Source organism: Nycticebus coucang, chromosome 22, assembly GCF_027406575.1.
Source record: "Nycticebus coucang isolate mNycCou1 chromosome 22, mNycCou1.pri, whole genome shotgun sequence".
NCBI lineage: Eukaryota > Metazoa > Chordata > Mammalia > Primates > Lorisidae > Nycticebus > Nycticebus coucang.
Genome location: NC_069801.1, coordinates 10,990,446 through 11,016,191, shown reverse-complemented (window position 1 = coordinate 11,016,191; position 25,746 = coordinate 10,990,446). Strand labels below are relative to the sequence as shown.

At 49.7% G+C, this 25,746-nt stretch overlaps 1 protein-coding gene across 5 annotated transcripts in view; it reads right to left on the bottom strand.

Annotated features, from left to right (window-relative positions):
• Positions 1 to 25,746, bottom strand: part of TMEM51 (transmembrane protein 51) — a 52,302-nt gene that overhangs the window by 9,823 nt on the left and 16,733 nt on the right. The window lies entirely within an intron of this gene.

The following is a 25,746-nucleotide window of genomic DNA, read 5'->3' as shown; positions in this document are numbered from 1 at the left end:
ATACATCTTATAGAAACTCTTTTGATTGGCAGAAATATTTTGTAATTAGAATTTCCAAAGGTCCATATTTTTATTACTCTTGGCATAAAATCCAAACTCCTTTGCCATGAACTTCAAATCCCCCCCAGACCAGATTGGGCTCTTTTTTCTTGTTCAGCACTTATCTTCTGGCTCACGAACCCTTAGTGCCCTGTGTCAGGCACGCTAGCCACAGGGCCTTTGCACTTGCTTTTACCCCCTGCTTAAAAACACTCTTCCTCCCCTCCCCCCATCTGTTTTGTTTGACTACTTCTTCCCTACCTCCCTCTCTCAACTCAAATGCTACCTCCTCAGCCAGGAGCTATCTGACTACCCTCTGTAAAATGCCCTCTCCCTCACACAGGGGTGGGGGAGGCCTTAAGGAAACTTCCTGGTCCTTAAGTGTGGCCTGCTGACTGAATCCAAACTTCACATTAAAAAAAACCAAAAAGACCCTTTTATTAAAAGGAGAGCAGCAGGGAAAGATGAAGTTTTTCTTGCCTCCTTCGGTGCTTAAAAAAGAATGATCTTGGTTATCGGAAGGTTGCACGTTCCCCACCCCTGGTGGGCTCCCTGTCTCCTCCACTGGAGGGTCAACTCTCTGAGAGAAGGTTCTTGTCTCCATCTTCCACTTTTGTATACTCAACTCTCCACCAGAAATTTAATGGGTACTTAATAAACATTTATAAAATGAACAAATGAATATCTGGCAAGCTTATAACTTTAACCAGTGTTCGTATCGATGATGGGAAATTCCCAGTCTGAGGTTGGCACTGAAGATGAGGATTAGTAAGAGCTTTAGGAACATTCCTTAGGCACTTTAAGGAATACTGGGGAACACAAATCTTGTATCCACATGCAAATGATTGGCTGGTAACATGGGAAAGGTGTCTAGAATAAATGTGATTTCCACTGTGACCTGAGAAGGTGGGGTCTGAGGTTTCAAGGGTTTTCCTGGTCTTTCCAGGGAGAAGTCAGCAGGAGGGCAGGAGAGCCCTAAGCCTCACTTCTCCAACCTGGGCAGGGTTCCTCTTACTCACGGGCACATCCTCGGCCAACCAGAGTCAGCAGGGAGGGGCTGTGCCCAGGGGGCCTTGGTGCTAGCTCCACCTGGCTGAGACCAGAGTGGGGTCATCACTTCTAGTTCACACCTGGCTTGAGTCTCCATGAAATTGAATGTAAAGATAATGACTGAAATAAAATCCAACAACTGAAAACAGAGCTGCTTTGGCTGAAATGGGGCAAAGGGCCCAAGCAAGATGGCTGAGTCTTGCCTGACTTCTTCCCATGGAACCACAGAAACCCACAGGACACAGTTTAAAACCTGCGATCTCACCTAGACCCCCAAGGCGGCCACTGAGCTCTGGGCTGCAGCCCTGGCAGGTGTGTGCGGTTCCAAAGCCTGGTCAGCTTCAGTAGATGGAGGTGTTGCCAGTCAGAGGTGTCTGGCCGTGTGACCAGCCCCAGTGACAAAAGGGCTCCTTGACCATTCTCCCTCCACCGACCTCTTCCAGCCAAGCTGCATAATTGGGAAAGGATCCCCTGCTACTTTCACAGAGAACCAGGCTGAGCTACATTCACATCACAAAGGAAGAATTCAGTGGGGCTCCCTCGGCCAAGTTTCAGCCCACAATCACTTTTGTCACCAAGTTCCAGTCCCAACCAGCGGGGGTGGGGGTTTGGAGGGTGTAGGGTGTGGGGGTGGGGGTGGGATGAAAGGCTCTGAGCCACAGATAGCTACTGCTGCCCCTGTTCCGCCTGGGAGGGAGTTTCGGGACACCTCCCCATGGACCAAGGTCAAAGGGTGTCAGGTTCCTGTTTCAACTCAGTGCCAGGGATCTTCTAGATGGTGCACTTGGGAAAAACAAAAAGCAACGTGCAAATGAGACGTAGATGGAGGCGGGGGACAGAGGGCCACCTAGCCAGAGAGAGCTGAGCAGAAGAAGAAAGGATGTTAAGAATCTGCAAGGCAGAGTTATCACAGGCAACAGCTGTCCCAGCAGCAGGGACACTCAGCACGAATCAGGCACCATCTAAGCTCACCCAGGCCTAGATAGGACCCAATGTGGAGGCCCGCCCAAATAGAACTGTCCCGCCCAGGAGGGAATGAGTAAACCAATCCCTACCCACCCCCCAACTCTTATAATCCCACCCTGCTGACTTCTTTTTCGAACTTAGCCCCCTTGCACCCGAGTGAATAAAGGCTACGTTGCCTGCACAGAACGTGGACTCCGCTTCCTTTCTGAAAGTCCAGGACTCCAGAACCTGGACTTTCCTTCCTTCCAGAATAACCTCTCATTTTCCATCCTTGACCTCTCAGTTCTCATGCTCACCCTTCAAGGAATGACCAGCTTTATCATCTCCGGGTTTCAGACAGGGTAAGCCACAGGCCCCAGGTCACACGGCTGGTAAGCTGCAGGGTGGGGACTCACGAGTCCACCTGTGCCTTGCACGGAGGCGCTGGCTCCCTAGGGCTGAGTCCCTGGGGAGCCCCTCCCCGGGCAAGGCCTCCACATTCTGCTCCAGTGTTTCATCACCAAAGCCTGAGGGCGTGACAGAAGAACGCTCCTTTTAAAATGACCATTTTGAAGGTTTTGATGTAAACAATCCCTGGGCTTCACTGTGTGCCAGGGGCTTTGGGGGGATACATAGATGTGTGAGGCAGGGAGATGGGAGATTCTTCCCCATGGAAGGGAAGTTAGGATCACAGAAAGAGCAAACATCCGTTCCATCTGGACTCCATGCCAGGCCCTCTGTGGAGCTTTCTCCATAAGTAATCCTTTAAGAGTCATCAGGGCTATTTTACAGATAAAGACACTTATCTATAAAAAAATTAAGAGAGGTAAAATCATTTATCCAAGGTCACACAGCTACTGCAAGGCAGGGGCAAGGTCAGTGTGACTCTAAGAGCTATGCATTTAAGCATCAAGTCTGCTCCTGAATGGGGCAGGTATAAGGAGCCTGTGACAAGAATGTGAGTAGTGCGGGAAGAAGGAAGGGACGCACGGAGCTCGGCAGGGCCTTGAGGTGGTCGTACATTTCCCATGGATGAAGCCAGGGGATAGGAGAAGATTAGGGTGTCCGGGGGATGGTTCAGGAATCCCACAGAGATGGGAAAGTGGGCCTCTTCTAGAACATACCACGGCTTGCACAGAAAAGAGGCAGCTTCCCTCCCCCTACTCCAAATACAAGATGTTAGTGAATTTTGTAAGATCAGACACCACTGGGGCTCCTTGCTAATCTAAGTGTTGGTGAAATGAAGGGAAACAAGTTGATCCTGAAGACGCCAGGGGCTGTAAAGGGAAGGGACAACTTAATGAACCGCATGTCTCTTTACCAGGAACTCGAGACAAAGTGTCTTTCTCAAAGCAAGTGACTGGCATGCAGTCTTATTTAGAAGGCTGGCCCGGGAACTGGGTCACATTCGATATTTCTCAGGAAATGTGACATCTCCATGCCTTCCTCTGCCAGGAGGGCGCTGAACGATGTACAGCAGCAGCCGGAATCCTGTCACCAGCAGCCCGATGTGGGTCTGACGCCTTGAACCCACTCCAGGCCCTGGCTATCAGTGTCTGTGGGGATGAACAGCCAGCGCCCCCCTGCCAGAGCACACGCGCTGACCACCTGCTGGCTCCTGGCCCCTGGCATGCAGTCAGGCCACACACGCTACATCTCATTAATTCCACTGCACCATCGTCATGTAAGGGAGGGACTATAGATTTGTAGATTTTATCCAGGAACACACTGAGGCACAGGGAGGCTGAGAGGCTCGGCTTGGCAAGTGGTGGCCCTGTCCACAAAGCCTCCTTGTTCAAATTGTCCTCTCCCCGGGGCAGCAGAAAGCCAGCCCTTCAGCCAACCTTGAGTAACTAAACCCAAGCAGGGCAGAATCCCCGTCACTAAGAGCTGGACAGACGGCCTCTGGGGCCCTGGGGTCTGGGGAGGAGGGAGGAGAGGCTGGAGCCTGCCCTAGTCGCTGGGGGCCGTGTTCCTGGCTGCCCACCAGGCTCCTGTGGACCTAGCTGCCATCTGGACATGGCAAACGTTTATTTTATTTTAAAGAGCTGGATGAGAGTGGGGGAGAGAGATGAGAAAGAGAGAGAGAGTAGAGAGCAGGAAGAGAGAGGAAGATGGGGGGACAAAAGGAGCGAGAGAATGGTGGGGCCTCCCAACAGAAGGGTACCAGCCACACAGCAGGCAGTGTCAGACACTGACCAGATTCATCTGGTTTCCTCTCTCCAAGGGGCATTTTGCAACAAGGAAGTAGAGGAGGACAGAGATGAGAATTTCTAAAATCAGGGACTGCAAGGTCGTTTGCGAGCATCCATGCTGTGGAACCCGCCATGCTGTGGAATCCTGAGTGTTGACGGCTTCCAACCAGAGGCCGGGTTTGTATCTCAGCTCTGCTACTTAATAACGGTCTAGACAAGATAATTCTCACCTCTGTCGGGCTTGGTTCTCTCATCTGTAAAAAGGGAATTAATCTGGGATCAGGCCTCACCGGGTTTTCCAAGTTATGAGCTTAGAGTTTTGAGTTAAGAGTATTCAAGACTGAAGTCTTTTCTAAGTGCTGGGGATAGAGAAACCATCAAAAGAGACAGAGGCTTTGTCCCCATGAAGCTCACAGCTAACCCACCTGTCAGAGTAAATTCTGTGGATGGTAGAAAGTAGAACCAAGAAGGATATGACCATGTTGGGGGTGGTGATCTCAATGCAGAGGCCAGGCACCCATCAACCCAGGAATGCATGACAAGCTGTGGTATGTGTATACCATGGAATACTATTCAGCCATGAAAAAGATGGAGACTTTACATCTTTTGTATTAACCTGGATGGAGGTGGAAAATATTCCACTCTGTAAAGGATCACAAGAATAGGAAAGCAAGTATCCAATGTACTCAATATTAATATGAAACTAGCAGATGAACTCAAGTGGGGAAGAGGAGGGAGAGGGGAGAAGGGAGGGGATTGGTGTGCTCTCCCCGAACAGGCACACTGTCAGTATACATGGCATACCTCCTGGGTGAGAGGCACAACTACAACTTGAACTTGGCCTAACAAACATAATATAACCTAAATGTCTGTACCCTCATATTACTCTGGAAAAAAAACCAAAACAACTTGGCGGTCAGGCCCATAGTCACCAAGAAAGTGATATTGGAGCAAAGATTTGGAGGATGTGAGGCAGGGAATCATGGTACCTGGGGAAGAACATTCCAGGCTGAAGGAACCACAGGACAAAGGCCCTGAGGCAGGAGCCTGTTTGGCAGTTTCCAAGGACCATAAAACTGAAAGATCAGTGAGTTAATACACCGAGGCCTTAACCCGGTGCCTGGCAGAGCATGCTAATCGTCAGAATCAGGCCTGCCAGGACAGGTGAGCACCCACCCGTCTTTACAGAGGCCCAGGAAGGCCCGGGACTAAGGCAAGGCCAGTTGCGTTAGGGGCAGAGAGACACCTGAGTCTGGCTCAGGGCTCTCTGCTACACACTGCCCTACGTTCCTTGGAACTGGGGAATAGGCTTGAGGTAGGCTGAATCACGGTCCCCAACGCTCTCCAGGTCCTCATCCCTGGAACTTGTGACTGTTCCCTTCTAAGGCAAAGTGCCCTTTCTGATGTGATTAAGTTAAGGATCTTGAGATGGGAGAGATTACCCTGGCTTATCCAGGTGGGTCTAATTTAACAAGTATCCTTATAAGAAGGAAGAAAAAAGGTTACACAAGGGAAAGAATGAGCTCTGCTCATGGAAGCAAGAGGTTGGAGGGACGTGAGGATGCTGTCACGAGCCAGGCGATGCAAGTGGCTCCTGGAAGCCACAAGAGCCAGAAGGACCCGGCCCTGCCGACAGCCTGACGTCAGCCCAGAAAATTCAGTTTGGACTTCCAACCTCCAGAGCTGCAAGAGAACAGTGTTGTTTTCAACCACCCACGTTGGGGTCATTTTTTAGAGCAGGCCTAACCAACTCCAACAGGCAGCACCCCTGTTCACAGCTGCACGGGGCACCTGCCAGCACAGACTGCTTACTTATCCCATGGCTGGTTTGAGTGGGCCTGGCTCCTGAATCCCAGGGTGAATTTTGTACCCATTCCTCTGCGGCCAGGCTGGAGGGAGGCTTGGCAACCTGGACTTTCTCTGCCAGGTTTGCATTTTAACCAAGGATTCTGAGAATGAGCCAAGTCTACGCTTGTTCTAACTTTGCAGGCACAAAAAACTGTGACCAAGACATTGTCATGCTTGAATCAGCAGGCCCTCCACTTTCCAGGGGGTTTAGAACTGCCATTCCAAAGTCCCGATGACAAAAGGGGCTGAAGTTTATTTATGAGGGCTTTTTAACCAACACGAGTGGTAACCGAGGGAGGCAGACAGCCCGTTGCAGGCTGGCGCGGCACGAACGCGTCCTCTCCGTTCCCAGACTTTTATTAAACTGGCCTGATTCTGGAGATTAGGACCCAGTTTGAGAAAGTTTGTCCTGCCCATATCTGGACATTTTCATTTTTAGCCACAGCAACGCTGTTTTGATAGAAGTGGTTCCCAAACCTGCCAACAGCTCGTTTGGGTATTAAGCTGGGCTTGCCCAGTCCTCTCTCCTCACCTCCTATCTCACTTTATACTCGAGTTTTGTACTTGCAGCATTTTTGCCAAAGCTCCTGCCTCTAATTTTTAGGAAGTCACTTGTCACAGTTGATTTTTTCTTTGTTAACACTTTGGAATCATAGCAACAACAGTGAACATTCTCCTAATGTTTGTCAAGGGCCAGGCACTGTGCTGGGAGCTTTACAATCCATTATTGTTATTTCTTACTTATTATTAGTATTAATTTGATTTATTATTTCATTTTAGTTTTTATCTATAAAACTTCTAATGCTCATTCATTATATGCATTTTTGCTTTTATTTATTAATGATTTATGATTAATGTCTTTAATCACATTCTGATTTATTAGTTAGTATCTATTACCACAGTTAAATGTCCCAAGAACCCTATGACTAAGTTTCTAGAATGTCCCTACTTCATCAAGGAAGAGCTTTAAGTTCAGAGAATTTCAGCCAGTTATTCAAAGTCACACAGCAAATGGCACAGCAAAGATTCAAACAGATATGTCTGATTCCAGAGTCAGCACACCTCACTGCCCTGCGCCTCCCAGTCATGGCACAGGATATGAAGAGCCCCTGCCCCGGGCCCAGGCTGCCACAAACCCTTCCTGGGCTGATTTCATTCTCTGTTGCTGGGGGTGGAGGGGGGGGGTAAAATTCCTGGTTTTCCTTAGTGTCATTTTTCCTTCATAAAAACCAGCTTCCCCTGGGTGAGTCAGTACCCTGATACTCATCTGGATGTGATGTAAATAACTGATGCTGGGATGTTGAATCATAAAACTGGAATTAAGGTTAAAATGGGGAGGCCTGGCGGGGGGTCTCTCTCTCTCTTTCTCAGACAGACACACACACACACAGCCCCAATTTGTAGTGATTGCTGCTGCTCATTTCTATGATGTAAATATTCCCAACCCAACACGACCAAGCTACCAACATGCTGTCGCTGACGTTGAGTTGGGAAGAGATGTGCCCAGCTGGCTGTCACAAAACGGTGTAATCTGGCTGTGGCATGGTGCTGCCGTTCTTCACCTGAGTTCACAGACCAGGTAGGGGACGTTTGTGAGGCCGTGCACAGCAGCATACCCGTGTGGCAGGGCCTGGAGGCCGTCTGGCTGTGTGTGGGAGGGGAGCGGGGATGGGCTGCAGGTGCACCAGGAAGCACCACACATTTGTCAGATGCCACAAACGAGACTCACACAGGCACTGTGCCAGGGATGAAAAACTCAGGGCTGAGGACTGCCTTCATCTTTCAAGTGTGGGGGGAGAGAAGCGTTCGTCTGGATTAAGCCTCCATGTCTTAGGTCTCTGAGGAGCTACAGGTAATTGATACTCTCAGTACATTTCAGAAAAAGAGCTCCTGCCAGGACCGCCTGGCCTTCTTTCCTGCAAGCCATGTCTCCAGGGAATCCTCCTGGATCTGATATGTCTGATATGCCGAGGTTGGTCCATTGGGCATCAGATCCGCCTTAGAACCCGGGTTCTGTACTCAGACCACCAGCTCTGTACCTGGTAGCCTTGCGACCCTGGGTAAGCTCTTCCTTGAGTATCAGAAAGCCAGTGGATGTGAAGACCAACTAGGGTGCTACATACGTGTCCAGTATCAGCACTGGGTAAGCTGAGAACCCAAGGAGGAGTTGATGGGTCAGAGGATGAGCTGGAACATTTACAGAACAACGGCAAAACCAGTCCCTTTGAGGTACCCTGAAGATGAATCAGATGGGCACTTGAGGGAACAAACCCTGGGGACAAGGGCATCCCCATAAACACATGTTCAGAAAAATAAAAGAGCTGGGGGAAAGAAAGTAAGGAAAAGAAAGATAAGTCAGGATGAGAGAGAAACAATACCCTCCATGGAAATTATTACAGAAAGACAAATGTACGGGACTATAGCAAACAAGAGGCACATGAACCCATCAGCATGGGTGTCCCTGGAGAGGCAAGGAAAAACGGAGTGGGAGAGAAGAGAAAAAGAGAACAAAATAGTAGCCACAATAATAGAACAGGAGAGTGGCTTTTACAAGTTGCTGATGGTGACACGGCGTGAACTGAGGTCTGCGTTAACTCAACCCTCTGAGTTGAGGCCCAGCACCTCCCCAACCCCACAAGGAGATGCTGGTTCCCCAATTCCACAGCGACCCACCACTGTGGCCGGTGTCAGCTCCAGATGGAGGTGGTAGGAGTGGACTGGTGGACAGATTGTGGGATTGCTGAGCTCCCCTGGGTGACCTGGCAACAATCATGCTCAGGTTGCTGTAGGATGGCACGTGGGAAGGATCTTGCTTTACACAAGAACTGTGCTGTCGAACGCAGCAGCCACTAGCCACATGTGGCTCTTGAGCACTTGAAATGTGGCAAGTCTGCACTGGGATGTGATGTAAAAGCGTAAAAGCGTAAAATACCATATCTCCAAGATTTAGTAGGACAAGAAGATCTCACTAACATTTTTATATTATTAATAACTGCCTATTGAAATGATATATTTTGGACATATCAAGTTAAAAATGTATGTATTATTAAAATTAACTTTGCCTGTTTCTTTGTCTTTTTTATTTTTTAAAGACATAGTTTACAAGAAATTTAAAACTATCCATGGAGCTCAAACTCTATTCTGTTGGAAAGTGCTGCCATTGTGAGCTCTCAAGGCTGTGCATTTTGGTCATTTTTGTTCACTGCTCTCTAGTCCTAGAACAAGCCTGCCATATGCAGGAGGCACTTCATAAATGTTTGTTGAATGAATGACTAGCAGGACACGGTATAGTGGAATGTGTTGAGTGAATGAGTAGTTGTTACCGTGGTAGAGGGGACAGACATGGATTCTGGAGTCTGTGGGACACAGGTTTAATTCTACACGCCCCTGGCTGTGCATTTCCCCTCTGTCTATTTTCCAGGCTACCTCTGAGGGTCCAGGCCCACCACAGGACAGGCTCCAGGAGCTGCTGCTGTGGGAAACTAGGGGAGACAGGGAAGCTGGAGGACTCTGCCAAGGGGCTGCTGCTATTCTGGGTGTGTGACTGACTGATAACCCCAAGTTGGGCGATCGCCTGTGACCTTCAGCAGCTACTAAGGTTTATCCCAAAACAGAAGGGCCTATTTCAAGGTTGCTGTAGTGGGAACTGGAGCCAGTTTCCCCACAAAGGCAGTAGCAGCTCGGAGAGGGAGGCTTTGAGCCAGCTGTCATCAGATGTGACTGGGGGCCAGAGGACGTACCTCGGTGGGCATCTGTAAATGTCTCTAATGTGGGAGCCTCCAGAGTGACAGGGAAGGCTGTTCTGTTGGACTTCTCAAATTCCTTCCCCGAGAAGAAATTACTGCTAAAAAAACAATATCTTCATTTCAGATGTGGTACATAGAAAGATGGAGGCCCGAGGAAGAGGGAAGGAAGATGATGTAATGACACCAGACAGGGGTGTCTGGGGGCCTGGTGGGATGTTCTGGACTAGTGAGTATTCATCATCTGACTGTCACCACAGGTGAAAATCTAGTAAACAACTACGGACACTCCCCTGAGAAAGGTTGTATTAGTTTCCTGTTGTTGCTACAACAAATGACCACCAATGTAATGGCTTAAAGCAACACAAATTTGTTTGCTTGCAGTTTGGGAGGTCAGAAATCTACAACCAAGGTGTTAGCAGGTGCTGGGCATGGTGGCTCCCACCTGTAATTCCAGCACTTTGGGAGGTTGAGGTGGGAGGATTGCTGAGCCCAGGAGTTGGAGGTTACAGTGAGCTATGACAGTGCCACTGCATTCCTGCACTCCAGCCTGGGCAACAGAGCAAAACCCTGTCTCTTTTCACAGATGGTCCCCTAGGATGAGATTTCCTAGGAGCTTCAGGTATCCCTGGATATAGATAATGTGTGACACATTACTCAGGCCTTTTGTTTTCAAAAGCTTGCATCTTTGAATCACGGTAAGAAGAGTTAACACCCATGGAATGCTTACTCTGAACCTGGATGACCTTATTAACTGATGACCCTAATTTGGAAACCCCCAGAGTGACAGAGCAGGCTGTTCTGTGGAGCTTCTCAGATTCCTTCCCAGAGAAGAAATTATTGCTGAAAAAAGTACCTGCTTTTCAGATGTGCTACATACAGAGGAGGAAGAAGAGAAGATGGCTGTGGTGACAACTGGCTGGGGGGTCTGGGGGCCTGGTGGGATGCTGTGGACTGGTGACCATCACCTCCATACTCCAGACCCACACACTGAGACCCAGGGAGGTTCCTTAATTGCCCAAAGTCTTGTGTTAATAAGTAGCAGAGCGGGGCTGTGAACCAGAGAGTGAGTCCAGAGTCCATCCTCTTCATCCCTCTAAAATCCTGCCTCTCACATCCCCCCCTGCCCCACTCTAAAAGAAGGACTTTTTAACCTTCTCCACACCACTTTCATGAACGAGGCACTCCTCTGCCTAACGTCAAAAGCAGAGGCTTTCTGGGGGTGAAGGGTAATCCCAGACCAGCAGTGGTGAGGACGCTTAAGTAACCTGCTTTAGAAGCCAAGGGTCAAGGCTGAGATAGGGCCCCTCTGCCACCCTGGCTCAGCCTCTACGACTGAGGGCTCAGAGGGCTGTCTGAAGCCTTGTCTCATGTCCGAGGACTCTGCCCTCTCTGAGCAACACAGTGTCAGGGGTTGAGATTCAACCCACAAGTTCAAAGCTCTGCCTGGGTGCCATGCTCTGAGCTGGACATTTTGTACATCATCTTTGTAAATTGAATCATCCAAATGCTCTCTGGCAGCTATAGGGTCCCTGCTGTAAGAGGAGGGGAAGGGGTGAGGCCATAGGCTTGTAGCCAGTACTGAATAGACTTGAACCCAGATCACCCTCCCCAAAGCCCCATGGCAGGTGTCACTGTCTCTGGTCCATGGGTATTTTTTTTTTTTTTAATGTCCTGGTCCCGTCAGGCCGGTGGCTCCACCAGCACTGTCTCTACCCTTTGGGGTGTTTAGATCCAGAGGATGAGGGGCAGAGTTTTAACTCCAAACATCATGGGACAGAATGGAGTTACTGAAGCAAGGTCAGCCAGAGGGGTGAGTCAGCCAGGGTGCAGACTGCTCCCTGAGCCTGGGGAAACCTCCAGGCTGAACTGCCATCATGACAACAGTAACGTTAAAGTATCAGCTGCTATTCCCCGAGTGCACCCTGTGAGCCAGGCATGGAGGGTGCTGCTGGGTGAGGGAGAGCCTGGGGCAGGGGGAAGGCTGCAGAGCTCCAGCTGCTGCCCCCCCTCCAGACTGTCATTCAACAAGCACCATCATGCCAGTGGCAGTCCGGGCACTGGGAGACATGGCAACAAGCATCTCAGAGAAATGACCCAGTGCCAAGTCCCTTACAGTATGCTCGCCCTCTCTCTCTCTCTTCTTGCAGTTTGAATCCACCACCTCTGGTATATGGGGCCAATGCCCTACTCCTTTGAGCCACAGGCACCGCCCAGTACGTGCTCTCGCTACAAAAATTCAGTAGCAAATAGAAAAGTCCCAAACAAGTAAACCAAAGAAAATGCTCTTTTCTCTTGTCATAGAGAAGAAGTCACTGGGGGACCCTTCAAATAGGGTGCTGCTGTCTCTCTGGAGAGTCAAACCATCCACGCCTGTTGCTCAAGTGACTCCCCCAAAAGTTCTCTGGAGACCCCCAGGACGGCCATGCTGGGTTGGGGGCGCCAGGCTGCCCCGGCTACCTAGATAAGTACCTAGGTGGTGCGGGGTGGGGGGGGCTGGTGTACCTGCCAGTACCCAGGTCCTGGCTGGCGGGCTCTGAGGATGGGCATGGTCAGGCACTCGGCCAATCAGCTCTTCCCATTTACAGGAGGGCGGGGCCCTGACCGGGTTAGAACCTGCCAGACTCCTTTGCTGTGGAGGAATCGTGGGGTCAGGGAGATGCCCCATCCCTGCTTGGTGTACAGGAAGGACAGGGTGCAGCCAGGAGCTGCTGATGGCTCCCATGTCATCGTGGCAAGGGGACAGGCTGCCTGGGGAGGGGATCAGCGTGGAGGAAAGGAGAGCCCAGGTGGAGAGTGAGAGAAGACTCCAGAGGAGTCCGACCCAGGAGTCCAGTTGGGCCTGCCAGTATTTCCATGGTATGAGTCAAAATATACCCTTTTTTACCTAATAAAAAAATTTTTTTAAGTGAAATAAACGATAACGAAAACAACAAAGCCCAAGCAAAACAGGCCAGGTGCCCACGCCCTCCCTTTTCTGAGGTGAGCTTGACACCATCTTCTCCCGTGTCCCCTCACTGGCTGGGCCAGGCTGCCAGCACCTGCAGATGCAGGAGTTCTGGACAAAAGTCAAGGCCTGAGTTCCAGGGTTATCTGACCTCTTTCCTTGGCGAGGACGACTGAGAGAAGCCTGTGGCTGTGGCAATGACTGAGGAAGGACGTGGTCTCAGAGCCACGCGTTGGCAGCTCTCTCCCGGGCCACTCCCCAAGAACAGGCTACACCTGTGACAGATACGGTCATCAATCACCAGACTGGGAATGCCTCAGGGTGCGAGCAGGAACTGGAGGGCGGAAGAACCAGGCCTGCCCTTGAAAATGTTACCGTCACGGATGTGATATACATCGAGCAAACAGTAGCACACGGAGCAGGAAAGGAAGGAGCTGGATTTGAAGGGCAAGTCGGAGCAGGCAGACAGGCCCGGGAGCCGTCTCCTCCCCATGGGCCAAATGCTGTGCTGGGACCAAGAGAGGCAGTGCCAGCCTCTGTGTTTAGCCCCCGCGTGCCCACAAGCTGCAAAGAGAGAAGAAACCACAGAGCCAAGACACATGGGGACCGAGGCTCGGAAGGAACAAAGAAGCATGAACGGCCCAAAGTGCAAAAGAGGAGGATGAGAACAGAGTGGCAGGAACAGGGAAAATTGAGCTCCATCCTGAGCAAGCATGGGAGTGGCTGGGGAGCTGACTGGGGGTCAGAGAGGGGATGGGGCGGGGGACAGGGGTGAGGTGCTGGAAGGGAAGCAAACCCCGCACAGGGCCTTGTACTCTCCCTGGACCACTACTGCCCCTCTGCTCAAACAGCCCGGCTTTGTTGTCCCAGCACCTGCTGGAGGGGCCAGCCCAGTGTGAGTCTGTGTACAGAGACAGGCCAACAGTCACCGAGAGCCCCTCAGTGGGGTTGCTGGGACACATGTCTGAGCACAAGCTGGGCCCTGGCGAGAGGGCACACTCCAGGGTGGCCTACCACTTCCTGCTTGGAAGTTCATGCTTCACCTGGATATAGACCACAAAGACACCCCCCCAACCCCCAATGGTCTCTTTGTCCCCTGATCTGCCCTTTCTAAACGACTCCCAGAAGGGTCTTTCCTAAAGGCAAATATGACTATACCATCCTTGGTCAAGATCCTCCCTATGGCTCCCCGACAAAACCATACTCATGGCTGGGTGCAGTGGCTCATGCTGGGAATCCTAGCACTCTAGGAACTGAGATGGATGGATCACCTGAGCTCAGGAGTTTGAGACCAGTCTGAGCAAGAGTGAGACTGCATCTCTACTAAAAGTAGAACTAGCCAGGTGTTTTGGTGGGCACCTGTAGTTCCTGCTACTTGGGAGGCTGAGACAAGAGGATCATTTGGGCCCAAGGGTATGAGGTTGCTATAAGCTATGACGCCACAGAACTCTACCCAGGGTGGCAGTGTGAGATTCTGTCTCAAAAACAAACAAACAAACCAACAAACAAACAAAAAGGCTCAGCACCTGTAGCTCAGTGAGTAGGGCGCCAGCCACGTACTCTGAGCCTGGGGGGTTCAAGCCTGGCCCGGGCCTGCTAAACAACAATGACAAGTGCAACCAAAAAATAGCCGGGTGTTGTGGCGGGCACCTGTAGTCCCAGTTACTTGGGAGGCTGAGGCAAGAGAATCCCTTGAGCCTAAGAGTTTGAGGTTACTGTGAGCTGTGATGCTACGGCACTCTGCAGAGGGTGTCATAATGAGACTCTGTCTCAAAAAAAACCCCCCAAAACCAAAAACAACCCATTTATAAGGTTCTTTATGGTCCTCATGCTTGCCTGCCACTCCCCTCAAGCCTGGGTTAATGTCCACACAAAATCTCATATAATCCTCTCCACCACCTGATACATAACCCCATTCTACAGATGACTTAAGGAAGCTGGCAGAGGGTAAGTAACCTTTGCCAATTTCCCACACCTGCAGAGTCATGTTGGCTCAAAATAAAGGTCATCCATGACTTCTTTTTTCTGAGGCTGGTCTCGAACTCCTGAGCTCAAGCAATCCACCTGCCTCGGCCTCCCAGTGTGCTAGGATTTATAGGCATGAGCCACCATGCCTGGCCCATCCATGATTTCAGATTCTCCCTCACTTAAGCTGAATCACAAATGCTCATTGGTCACAAATGCCCATCTTCCTCCTTTTCTGTTTTAACTGACACCATTGTGGGAAAAGACCTCATTGTACCTATTGGGCTTCCTGCCCCATCTTTCCTTTCCACCCAATTCATTCAGTACACTGCTGCCAGGCTTTTTTATCCTGTCACTCCTCTGCTCAAGAACCCTCAGTGGCTCCCCAGTGCCAAAGAATCAAAGACCAGGCTTCTTAGGTTGGTGTTCAGACCCTTCTCTCCAACCAAAGAGGTCTCTGAAAACAAGTGGGTAGGCTTCCTAAGCAGCCTCCTAAGTAACCCTCCCTTAAAAGAGGTTCTCACTCTCTCCACTGGTTGAGTGGAGGTGGGGGCAGCATTCCACCCTGGGGAGGGCTGGATTCCAGTTGCTGGCACTCTTCTCACTCTCATGAAGCTGACGTTCTGATTTGTGGAGTCCTCACTTAGGTTCCTGGATCATTTTTTCCACTTGGAGGGCCCTGTGGGGCCTTCTAAAGGACAAGAACATGGATAACGAGAGGGTAGCCACAGGCCACAGCACTCCGTATGTGAGGCAAGTTCAGAACTGATGTTCGCACAGCCCTGGTACTCACGGACGGACACGTGAAGGTGAGGCTCAGGCCCTGCCTTCAGGTCAGCCAGTGAAAAGAGATTAAAGCATCTTTCCAGACTTTGGAGTTCAAGTTCACAGATCAGTAAAATCCCTCCCATGTTTTGCAGACGGACTGTCACAGCATTTCAGCAGCTGTCAGCCTGAATCTCTCCCATCAGAGTAAATAAAGCAAGACATTAGGAACTGAGGCCTGAGAATGCGGCGTTGGGTTTTTTAAATAAAAGAATCCAAGAGATGGTTTGATTTTAGATGTTAAGATTCCCTGGATACGGTTCAAAAAGGCTTTCAGCTATACCTGTTGTCACAGGGCACCTGGAGACTGTCCTGTTACTTCCTCAAAGGCCTGGAGGACAACGTCTCATCCTGCTGCATCTGGAGCCTCCCTCCAGCTCAGTCAAGGACCCAGAGAGAGACATGACCTCAAGGAAGACAGTAAACATTAGCTGACGGAGTACGACAGCCCTATGGTGGGCACAGTGCCTTTCTGTGTGTGCCTCTCACCTGTTGGCTGGTGCTCTTCATCCCCATAATAGCCTTTTACAGTTAGTATTAGCCCTCCCGCTTTAAAACTGGGGAAACTGAGGCATGTGGCAGTTAACTTGTGCAAGGTCCCGCAGCTGGTAGAAGAAGAATCTGGAATCATTTTTGGCACCAGCACACACGGGCTACAGGAAGAAGGACGGGTCTCTGACTCAACCAGCGACGGAGTCTTTCTCAGTCTTTCTCACAGGTGTCTTCTGTACTGAGCCCCTCCCACAAAGCTGACAGCAGTGCGGTGCAGGGAACAGAGTCAGGAGTTAGGCAGGCCTGCATTTCAATTCTCGAGGCTCCATTTCCTGGCTGTGTGACCTTGGGAGAGGGATGTGACATCTCTGAACCTCAATTTTTGCTTTGGGGATAACAGTAGCACCTTGCCCATAGGGTTATTGTATGGATTCAATTAGGTAATAGTAATAGCCAGTATTTACCAAATGCTGTCTATACTACAGGTGAGGGAAGAAGGACTGCCATCTTCTTCGTTTCATAGATGAGGAGTCAAGCCTCAGAGAGGTTAAGTTACTGGTGCCAAGATGCACAGCTAATGATGGGGATATTGGGAACGCTGAGTCCCAGCAACTAAGAACTGCCCATTGCAGCCTCTCGTAAAACTAACTATTTACACAAAACAACCAGCGTAGTGTCTGTGGCACAGAGCTCTTCAACACACATCCAAAGTCATTATTACCTGGAGGGCAGCCAGGGAGACAGAGCCCAGAGAGTGCCCGTCTGGTTCTGCCTGAGGCCCAGCACCTGGCGGGCGTCTACAGCCCTGTGAGCACGTCCTGCCCTCTGTTCCCAGCATGGCTGGCCCTGTGATGCCCGGCACATGGCCAGGATCTACCCAGTGACTGAGGGCGCTTTGTCCTTAGCTTAGAGCTGGTCTTGCCGATGATCAGGAGACAGCCCTGGGGCCAGACTTTGACCCCAATTAAATTTATGCTTAAAAACAGACTAACAGTAAGTGCTCACCATCTGCAGAGGCTCAATTGTCCTGGCCAGAAGAGACTTTAGCAATTAACAGCTGGCAGTGCCCACCCCAGGCTGGGCATCAGCACTCTCTGTTTGCTGAGTATACTCCTGGGACCTCCCCGAGGCCTGCTGGCTCTGAGTTGCCAGGCCTGGGAGCATCTGCTCTTCGGTTTAAGATACAGGGTCTATACAGTAAAAGGCACAGCTCTTAGAGTACAGGTGAATGGCTTTCGGCAACTGTTACACGCATGGAACTGCTGCCCAGATGGAGACGTGTCCGTGACTGACCCTGTATGTGCTCTTCCGTTTGCGTCCTTTGCTCACCAGTGGTGTTGCCTGTATTCAGAGTTCCTTCCTTTAACTTGCTGAGTTGGTCTGTGTGTGGCTAGATCCCAGTTCACCTGTTCAAAGTCTGCTCAACATCCAGGCTGCATCCTCCTTTGCATTGTTACATATAAAGCTGCTGTGAGCATTTGTGTACCAGTACGCGGGGGCAGCTATTGGTCATTCTCCTAAAAAATACCCAGAAGGGGGATTGCTAGGTCACGGGCAGATGTATCTATTTTAATCATCTCTTCAGATGTTGCAGGATTCCCCCTTCTGCTCTTTCTAAGGCCTCTCTGTCCAGATGAGAAACCCCTGGAGGTTATAAGACCTGCTCTGGGTCACAGAGGAACCAGTTTTCCTGATGAACCGTCCTCTAGCCATTCCACATTTTGATTTACGTGTAGCTTTGAACGCTGAACTGATTCTGGGTGCTTTGTTCTGACTGATATCAACTGTTCACACCAGGGCTAGAGGCCCATGGAGATAAGACAAGAAGAGTTCTGGCTGCCAATGCTTCAACCAGTTTCCACATCTCCTTCCCCTGGGGTGTACAGACATCATTCACAGTCCTTCCTCAAACTCCACCAGGGGCCTCCAGCCAGGCAATGCCAATTTAGCGGAGGCAGGAGAGCAAAGTGGTTAGACTCAGTGGTGATAACAATTCAGATCTGTCTGGGTGGCTTCAGGCAAGTGAGTTCACCTTTCTGAGCCTCACTTTCCTCATCTCACCAGCCGCACCAGTAATGAGGAGAATAGAGAGGGGTGGCCATGGAAGGCTGAACAGCAGATGGGGTGAGGATGCACAGGGAACAGGGATGTGAAATTCTGCCGTGATCTGCAGATCCCCAGAGGTCCTGCCTTACGGAAGGGCCTGGTTGTCTAAACATGCAGATCCTTGGGCCCCATTAAGAACTTACAGAATCAAAATCTGGGGTGGACCCAGGATCTTCTTCTAGCCGGTTAAATAATCCTGATGTTCGCTAAAGCTTCAGAACCCTGATGCTGGAGTGTGGACTAAGGAGGAGCCCGGAAGAGTCAGCTGAATGTGAGGATATGGAGACCGCTGGGGTGGGAAGACCCATGAGGGCATTAAGTCTTGGAAAAGCCACAGTGGGCGACTGGGCCAGGGAGGAACAGGGGCAAGTTAAAGGAACCACTTTTTTTTTCTTTTTAAGACAGGGTCTCGCTTTGTTACCCAGTCTTGAGTATAGTGGTGCCATCAAAGCTCACTGCAACCTCTAACTCCTGGGCTTGAGCAATCTTGCTGCCTCAGCTTCCCAAGTCTCTGGCACTACAGGCGCCTGCCACCACCCACCACGCCAACTAGTTTTTCTATTTTGAGTAGACAAGATCTTGCTGGGGCTGGTCTGGAACTCCTGGCCTCAAGCAATCTTCCCACCTCTGCCTCTCAAAGTGCTAGAATTGTAGGCGTGAAGCACTTTGCTGCTTTGATGTCTTCCAGCTCTGCCCAGGAATTCCCTCTCCCCACCCCATTCACCTAGCAAGCCTCCCTCCTGGCCACCCAGATCTCTAGCTATGCAGACTTCATGTGACCTGGTGGTTAACTCAGCCAAATTCTAATATCTTTGCAAGGGAGGCATTATTGAGCCTAGGCTACAAGTTCTGGTTTTGCAGTTAGGAGGTCCTTGGTTCTGCCAGCTGCACTATTTCCTTCCCGGTTGAATGAACCTGAGTGTGTTATTTCAGATGGGCCATAAAAAGGTTTACTAAGAAGTAGTGTCTCTCTATGGAGTTGCCGGAAGGCACCAGGAGCTGGTGTGGGTAGAGCTTTTAACACGATGCCAGTTATTACTACCACAGCACTGGGCTTTACCTCGCTTCTTCTGTAGGTATGGGGATGTAGGTGGTGACCGCTGCCAACCCAGGAAATATTCTACAACCCACTCTCTAAGGCTCTACCACTAGCTGCCTCCTACCTAACCACACACACAGGCCCTCCCTACAGTCCTTGAACCATTTGCCTTTGGAATTCAGTTTCTTCCCCAGGATGAGCTGGTTTTTGTCAGTTTTTTGTCCTCTCTTGTCCAGTGACCAGCCACATCACGTCAACGTCTTCCACTGCCAACTCCCAACTCCCATCATCTCCTCCAGACTTCCTGGGTCTAATGGAAGGATATATCATTTTCCTGGTGGCCTGGGCTTGAAATCTCTGTGACTTTGGGCATTCTCTCCCCTCCCCACTCTCCCCCCCCATCACTTATATACTCCCTGGTCCCAAATGGCAGCCCATGGACTGTATCCAGCCCATGGAAATGTCCTATTTGGCCTGAGAAGTGTTACTTATTTTATGTAATATGGAGCAGCTGCGTAGTGAGAACACGGGTGAGCTTACATGCAACCCTGGAAAATCTGGCAACTCTGGCCCAAATTCTCACACATAGCAAGTCTATGGTGGTGAATCAGAGCTCTGTCCCATGGAAGGGGCCTGCTCTCCACTTTGCCACAGTCCGCACCACTCCCTGCTGTCTTGCACCTGACCAGACTCCCCTTACCATCTCCTGCTGGCTCCTCTCAGACACAGGCACCTGCAACTCTTGCTCACATCCACGTTCAGCTGCTTCCCAAACTTGTTGCCGTGTCTTCCCCCAACGTTTGTTTTCAGTGATTCTTCCTGTGCCCGCCCCTCTCCTGCCTCCCTCTCAGGCTTGGTTGATTACAATAATAACCAGCTTCTCCAAGGCTGCTGCTGTCCTTGCTGTCCAAGGCTGGGGCAGCCTTCAAGCCACTGTGTCTATCAGAACTTGAAAGGAGTCCCTCACAGCCCTCAGGATAAAGTCCCAACTCCTCAGGAGGTCCTGGACGACCTCATCCAACCCTAATTCTATGCCAGTGTTCTTTGTGCAGGGCACTGTCCTGGGCAGCAGTGGTACCAGCATGGATAAAACATGTTCTCCCCCAGGAGGGAGATCAGAGTGATGTCAGGGAAGCACCCAAGGGAGGAAACAGCCCTGGGTCTGTCCTCCATCCTCTGCACATCCTCCAGGCTCCCTGCCTTGGACTTCTCCCCTCCACCACCTATTCTGAAGGCCATGCCCCCTTCCACATCCATCGCTACTCCACTTCCTCTCCGGAGCCTCCCTCCACGGCCAGTGGGAAGTGGCTCGCTCCTCTGAGTTCTGTCACTGGTGATGCCAATTGCTCCTGGCCATCTAAAGAAAACTCGAAGGTGCAGGTTTCATTCCGGACTTATCCTTCTAAAGTTATTGCTGCCTATGGTCATTTTTACATTTCTCTAGAACTGTCCACGTAAAACCTCAACAAATCTGTGTTGACTTCACTCATTCGTTTCAACACGTTCACTGAGCCACCGCTGGGTGCCAGACATGATGGGCACAGGAGTGAATGAGGCAAAAGGCTTTTCTTATGAGGCTTCTCCTCTCCTGAAAGGGACATGCAGGTAAAGGGACAGATTATCAAGAGATTTGCAGAAAAGAAAACAGAATAAGAGTAAAGGTCAGGTGGCGCCTGGGGCTCAGTGTAGTAGAGCACCGGCCCTATATACTGAGGGTGGAGGGTTTGAACCCGGCCCCGGTCAAACTACAACAAAAAAATAGCTGGGCATTGTGGTGGGCACCTATAATCCCAGCTCTTTGGGAGGCTGAGGCAAGAGAATCGCCTAAGCCCAAGAGTTCGAGGTTGTTGTGAGCTGTGACGCCACAGCACTCTAACGAGGGCAACATAATGAGACTCTGTCTCTAAAAAAAAAAAAAAAAAGAGTAAAGGTGGAGCCTGGTTCATGAGACAAGGTGATTAAGAAAGGGCATTTACTGGGTCAGCACCCATGCTCAGTGGTTAGGGTGCTGGCCATATGCACTGGGGCTGGTAGGTTCAAATCCAGCCTGGGCCTGCTAAACAACAATGACAACTACAACAAAAAATAGCCAGCTGTTGTGGCCGGCGCCTGTAGTCCCAGCTACTTGGGAGGCTGAGGCAAGAGAATTGCTTAAGCCCAAGAGTTGGAGGTTGCTGTGAGCTGTGATGCCACAGCACTCTACCGAGGGTGACATAGTGTGACTCTGTCTCAAAAAAAAAGAAAAGATAAAAGAAAAAAGAAAGGGCATTTAGAGAGGGCAACATTTTAGCTGAGATCGAAAGGTAGAAGTACAGGAGGATGGGGCGGTGGGGGAGTCCCAGGCAAAGGTGGTAGTGAGTGCAGAGACCTTGAGGCAGAAACGACCTTGGAGGAGGCACAAGATAGAGGGGCAGCAGGGAGCCGGTCAGGGGATTACTGTCCTAGTCCAGCTTCACAGCTGACAAATGGAGATGAATTTGTGACGGATTTGATTGGACTGAGAGAGATGAAGGAGACAAAGAATTTCAGCCTTAGCAACTGAGAGGATGGCTCTGTTACAGACTGAACAATTGTGTCCACCCAAAATTCAAAAATGGAAGTCCCAACCCCCAATATGATGGTATTAGGGGATGGAGTTTTAAGGGAGGCAATTAGGGTTAGATGAGGCCATCCTGGCCTGATGGGATTCGTGCTTTTATAATAAGGGACACCAGAGAGCTTGCTCACGTTCTCTCTCCTCACTCATGCACCAAGGAAAGGTCCGTGGGAGGGCAAGGCAAGAAGATGGCCGTATGCAAGCTAGGTAGTGAGCCCTCACTAGAACCCAAACCTCACTGAACCTCGATGTTAGATGTTCTAGTCTCCAGAACGGTAAGAAAATAATTTCCTGTTGTTTAAGCCATCTAGTCTATGGTATTTGTTACTGAGAGAAGGAAATCTCAGCAAATAATGAATGATCACGTGGGTCTCCAGGTTGAAAAATCTCAGAGTTGAGATGGATATAGTAAAACGATGGGATTATGTCAATGAAAGCTACAGAGGTGTGCCCAAGGTGCAGAACTCTGCACGCTGTTCAGAGATGCCCCGGGCTCACTTGTCTTTGAGTGTTTGCCTAATGCCGATAGCTGATCATTGAAATCATCTTTCCCTTCCCCATTCTCCTTCCAGTTGAACTGCAAACACTTCTGTTTTCCTCACTGTTGCTTTCACTTGCTTTGGGATTTCTTTAAAAGCACACTTCAAAGTTAATGCTCTAGCTGGGCACGGAGGCTCATGTTATTATAATCCTAGCACTTTGAGAGGCCGAAGCAGAAGGATTGCTTCAGCCCTGGAGTTTGAGACCAGCCTGGGCAACATAGTGAGATCCCATCTAAAAGAAAAAAAAAAAAAGCCAGGTATGGTGGTGTGTGCCTGTAGTCTCAATCTACGTGGAGGCTGTGGCAGGAGGATTGTTGGAGCCCAGGAGTTTGAGGTTGCTGTGAGCTATGATGATGCCACTTCACTCCAGCCAGGGTGACAGAGCAAGACCCTGTCTCAAAAGGAGACAGTTAACAGTCCCTTTATCAGATGGCCTGGCCTTGGAGGCCCTGCTGTGACCCACCGAGGAGTAGGCATTATGAAACATTTGAACCTGGTTTCTTGGAAAAGTAGCTTGTTCTAGCAATGCAGACCACAACTGTCCCATGGAAAGTCTCAATGACAAACATAAAAAGAAAGACAGTCACGGACTTGCTCAGCATCTCATGAAGATGTAAAAGATTCCAGGTTTAAGAAAGGGTGTTTTAAGATAAAGTAGGGATGGGAGTTGGAAAGGTCTTGACAGAAGTTTTTTTTTTTTTTTGAGAGTCTCATTATGTCGCCCTTGGTAGAGTGTCATAGCATCACAGCTCATAGCAACCTCAAACTCTTGGGCTCAAGCAGTTCTCTTGCCTCAGCCTCCCGAGTAGCTGAGACAACAGGCACCCGCCACAAAGCCCGGCTATTTTTTTGTTGTAGTTGTCATTGTTGTTTGGCAGACCCTGGCTGGGTTTGAACCTGCCAGCTCAAGTGCATGTGGCGGCACCCTAGATGCTGTCAACTTCCATTGACAGCAGTTTTTTGCTTTTTTTTTTTTTTTTTAAGATGGAGTTTGTGAAAATTGCCTAAAGAAAAAAATAGGCAAATTATATTTGTATTAAACAATGCTTGGAATGAAGTGAAGAAAAGCAAGTCTGCTTTTCATGATGTCAGGAAAACAACCAAAGATCAACATCAGGGTAAGGCTCAGATTAGTAAGGGGAGGAGACTCTGGGCCCACGTGACCTGCTCCCCAGGCAAGTCTAGGCACAGTTGTTAACTGGAGTAAGCGCAGTAACATTTCACACTTGAGAAGTTTGATACACACTGCATGTCACTTAGTCCCCACCACCTTCTGTGAGGAGTGGGGCATTATGCCCATTTTACAGATGAGAACAATCCTCCTTCTTTATCCACAGAGGATACATTCTGAGACTCCCAGCAGATTCCTGAAACCAGATAGAGCTGAGCCCTATAGATACCATATGGCTTTTGATCTGATAATCCAGATGGCTCCTAAGTAACTAATAGGCAGGTAGCATCAGTGGTCTGGCCCCACTGGGAGGATTCCCATCAATTGAAATCAATTGTTCATTTTTGGAATTTTCCATTTAAAAATTACTAATTGAAGTTGGCACAGAGAGCAAAATTGCAGACCGAGGGAATGCCTGCGAATAATATCAGATGAGAAAGGGTAAGTCACTTGCTCGAGATCATAAAGCCAATAAGTAGTGGAACCAGAATTCTAACCACATCCATCTGGCTCTAGAGCCCACTTTCTTTTCCGCATGTCAGAAGTTTCAACCGTGGCTGGAGAACTGAATCAGTTAGAGAGCTTGTTAAAAATTCAGACTCCTGGGTCCCATTGCTGGCTGGAATCTGACTCAGTGGGCCTGGGGCCTGGGAATTTATTTTTATTAAGTTCCCTAACGGGTTCTGATCCAACTGATGATCTGAGTGGAGGGTTTCTGGGTTGGGCCATATCTGTGCCCACCAGGAGGTGCCTGCCAGGAAAGTTGGGGAATCCCCAGCAGAGCCCCGGAAACTGCCTATGGGCTCAGGGAGGTGGTTCTGCAGCAAGGACTGATGTGTCTCTTGTGGCAGGTGGCTCATGCTGTGTCACCTCCATTAAGCTGGAACGTCTTCTCCCAGGATCCCCTTCCCTGACTGTTCTAGGTTAGAACTGGCCCAAAGGGGAATTTGTGGAAGTTTGGGAGGTGGAAGGGAAGCAGCAGCTACATCCTGGAGGTCACTATGGCTTAGATGTGGTGGCGAGGGCCCGTGGGTTCCTGCAAGTTTGATCCTGTCCTCCAAACCCTAAGATCTAATTCCTAATTCCTATAAAAGCCCTTTTCCCACTGGTCACAGTGGCCTGGGCTTCCTGGATTGAACCTAAATGATGCCAGGTCCACTCGGTCCTGCAGACCTTTGGATCTAAGTAGAGGTTTCCGAGACTGGCCCCTGACCAGCAGTGTCATATTACCCAGGAGCAAATCTTTGGGCCCTGCCCCAGACCTACTGAACCAGGCAGCAATCTGTGTTTTAACAACCCCCACCCAGCCAACCCTGAGGATTCCAACACAAGGCATTGAAGTTCGAGAACAACTTGCACAGGCATTAAAAAAAAAAAAAAAAAACCTGCCTCCATTTCTTTTGGGGATAAGTAGAGGCAAAAAGATAAAGGTAAGGGTCACATAACATTGTGAATGAGCTTAATGCCACTGACTTATACACTTAAAAAATGGTTAAAATGGTTTAAAAAATTAGTCAGAAGCCACATACAAAAGGTCACATATTGTATGATTCCATTTATATGAAATATGCGGAGGTAGAAAGCACATCGGTAGCTGGGGTGGGGTGGGGAACATGGGGGTCATTACTTAATGGATACTGGGTTTCTTTCTGGGGTGATGAAATGTTTCAGAATGGGATAGAGGCAGTGGCTGCGTGACACTGTCAGTGTACCCAATACCACGGAGTTGTTTAGTTTAAAATGGTTAATGTTATGTTATATGAATTTCTGAGACTTAATATTATATGTATGAGCCTTATAGCACTTATTGAGGCACCTAAGTCTTCACAAACACAGTGTCATTTCAGCCTCACCCCAAACCTGGGAAGGTGGCATTATTATTCTCCCCATGTAATAGACGGGACACCCAGGCAGTGTGACTTCAGAATCCACACTTTTAACCCATGTGCCATGATGCCCAGAGCACTAATTTATTTCCTTATGAGGAAGACAGAAACCAGGCATCAGCGAGAGCAACTGATTAATGCTCAGAAGCAATCTCCAGTCACTGGGCTCCACCCTGCCCTGAATTGGGGCTGAGGGAGAGGGAAGGTGGTGTTGGTGGTGGAGGTGGTAGGGAATGGCTTGCTCATGGGTCCATAATCTCAGGCATTTTGACATCAGAAGTAGCTGGTTTCGATTTGGAGGGAGCTTACCATATTGGAAAGATTTTCAAAAATAATTAAGACAGTAACACCACCTAA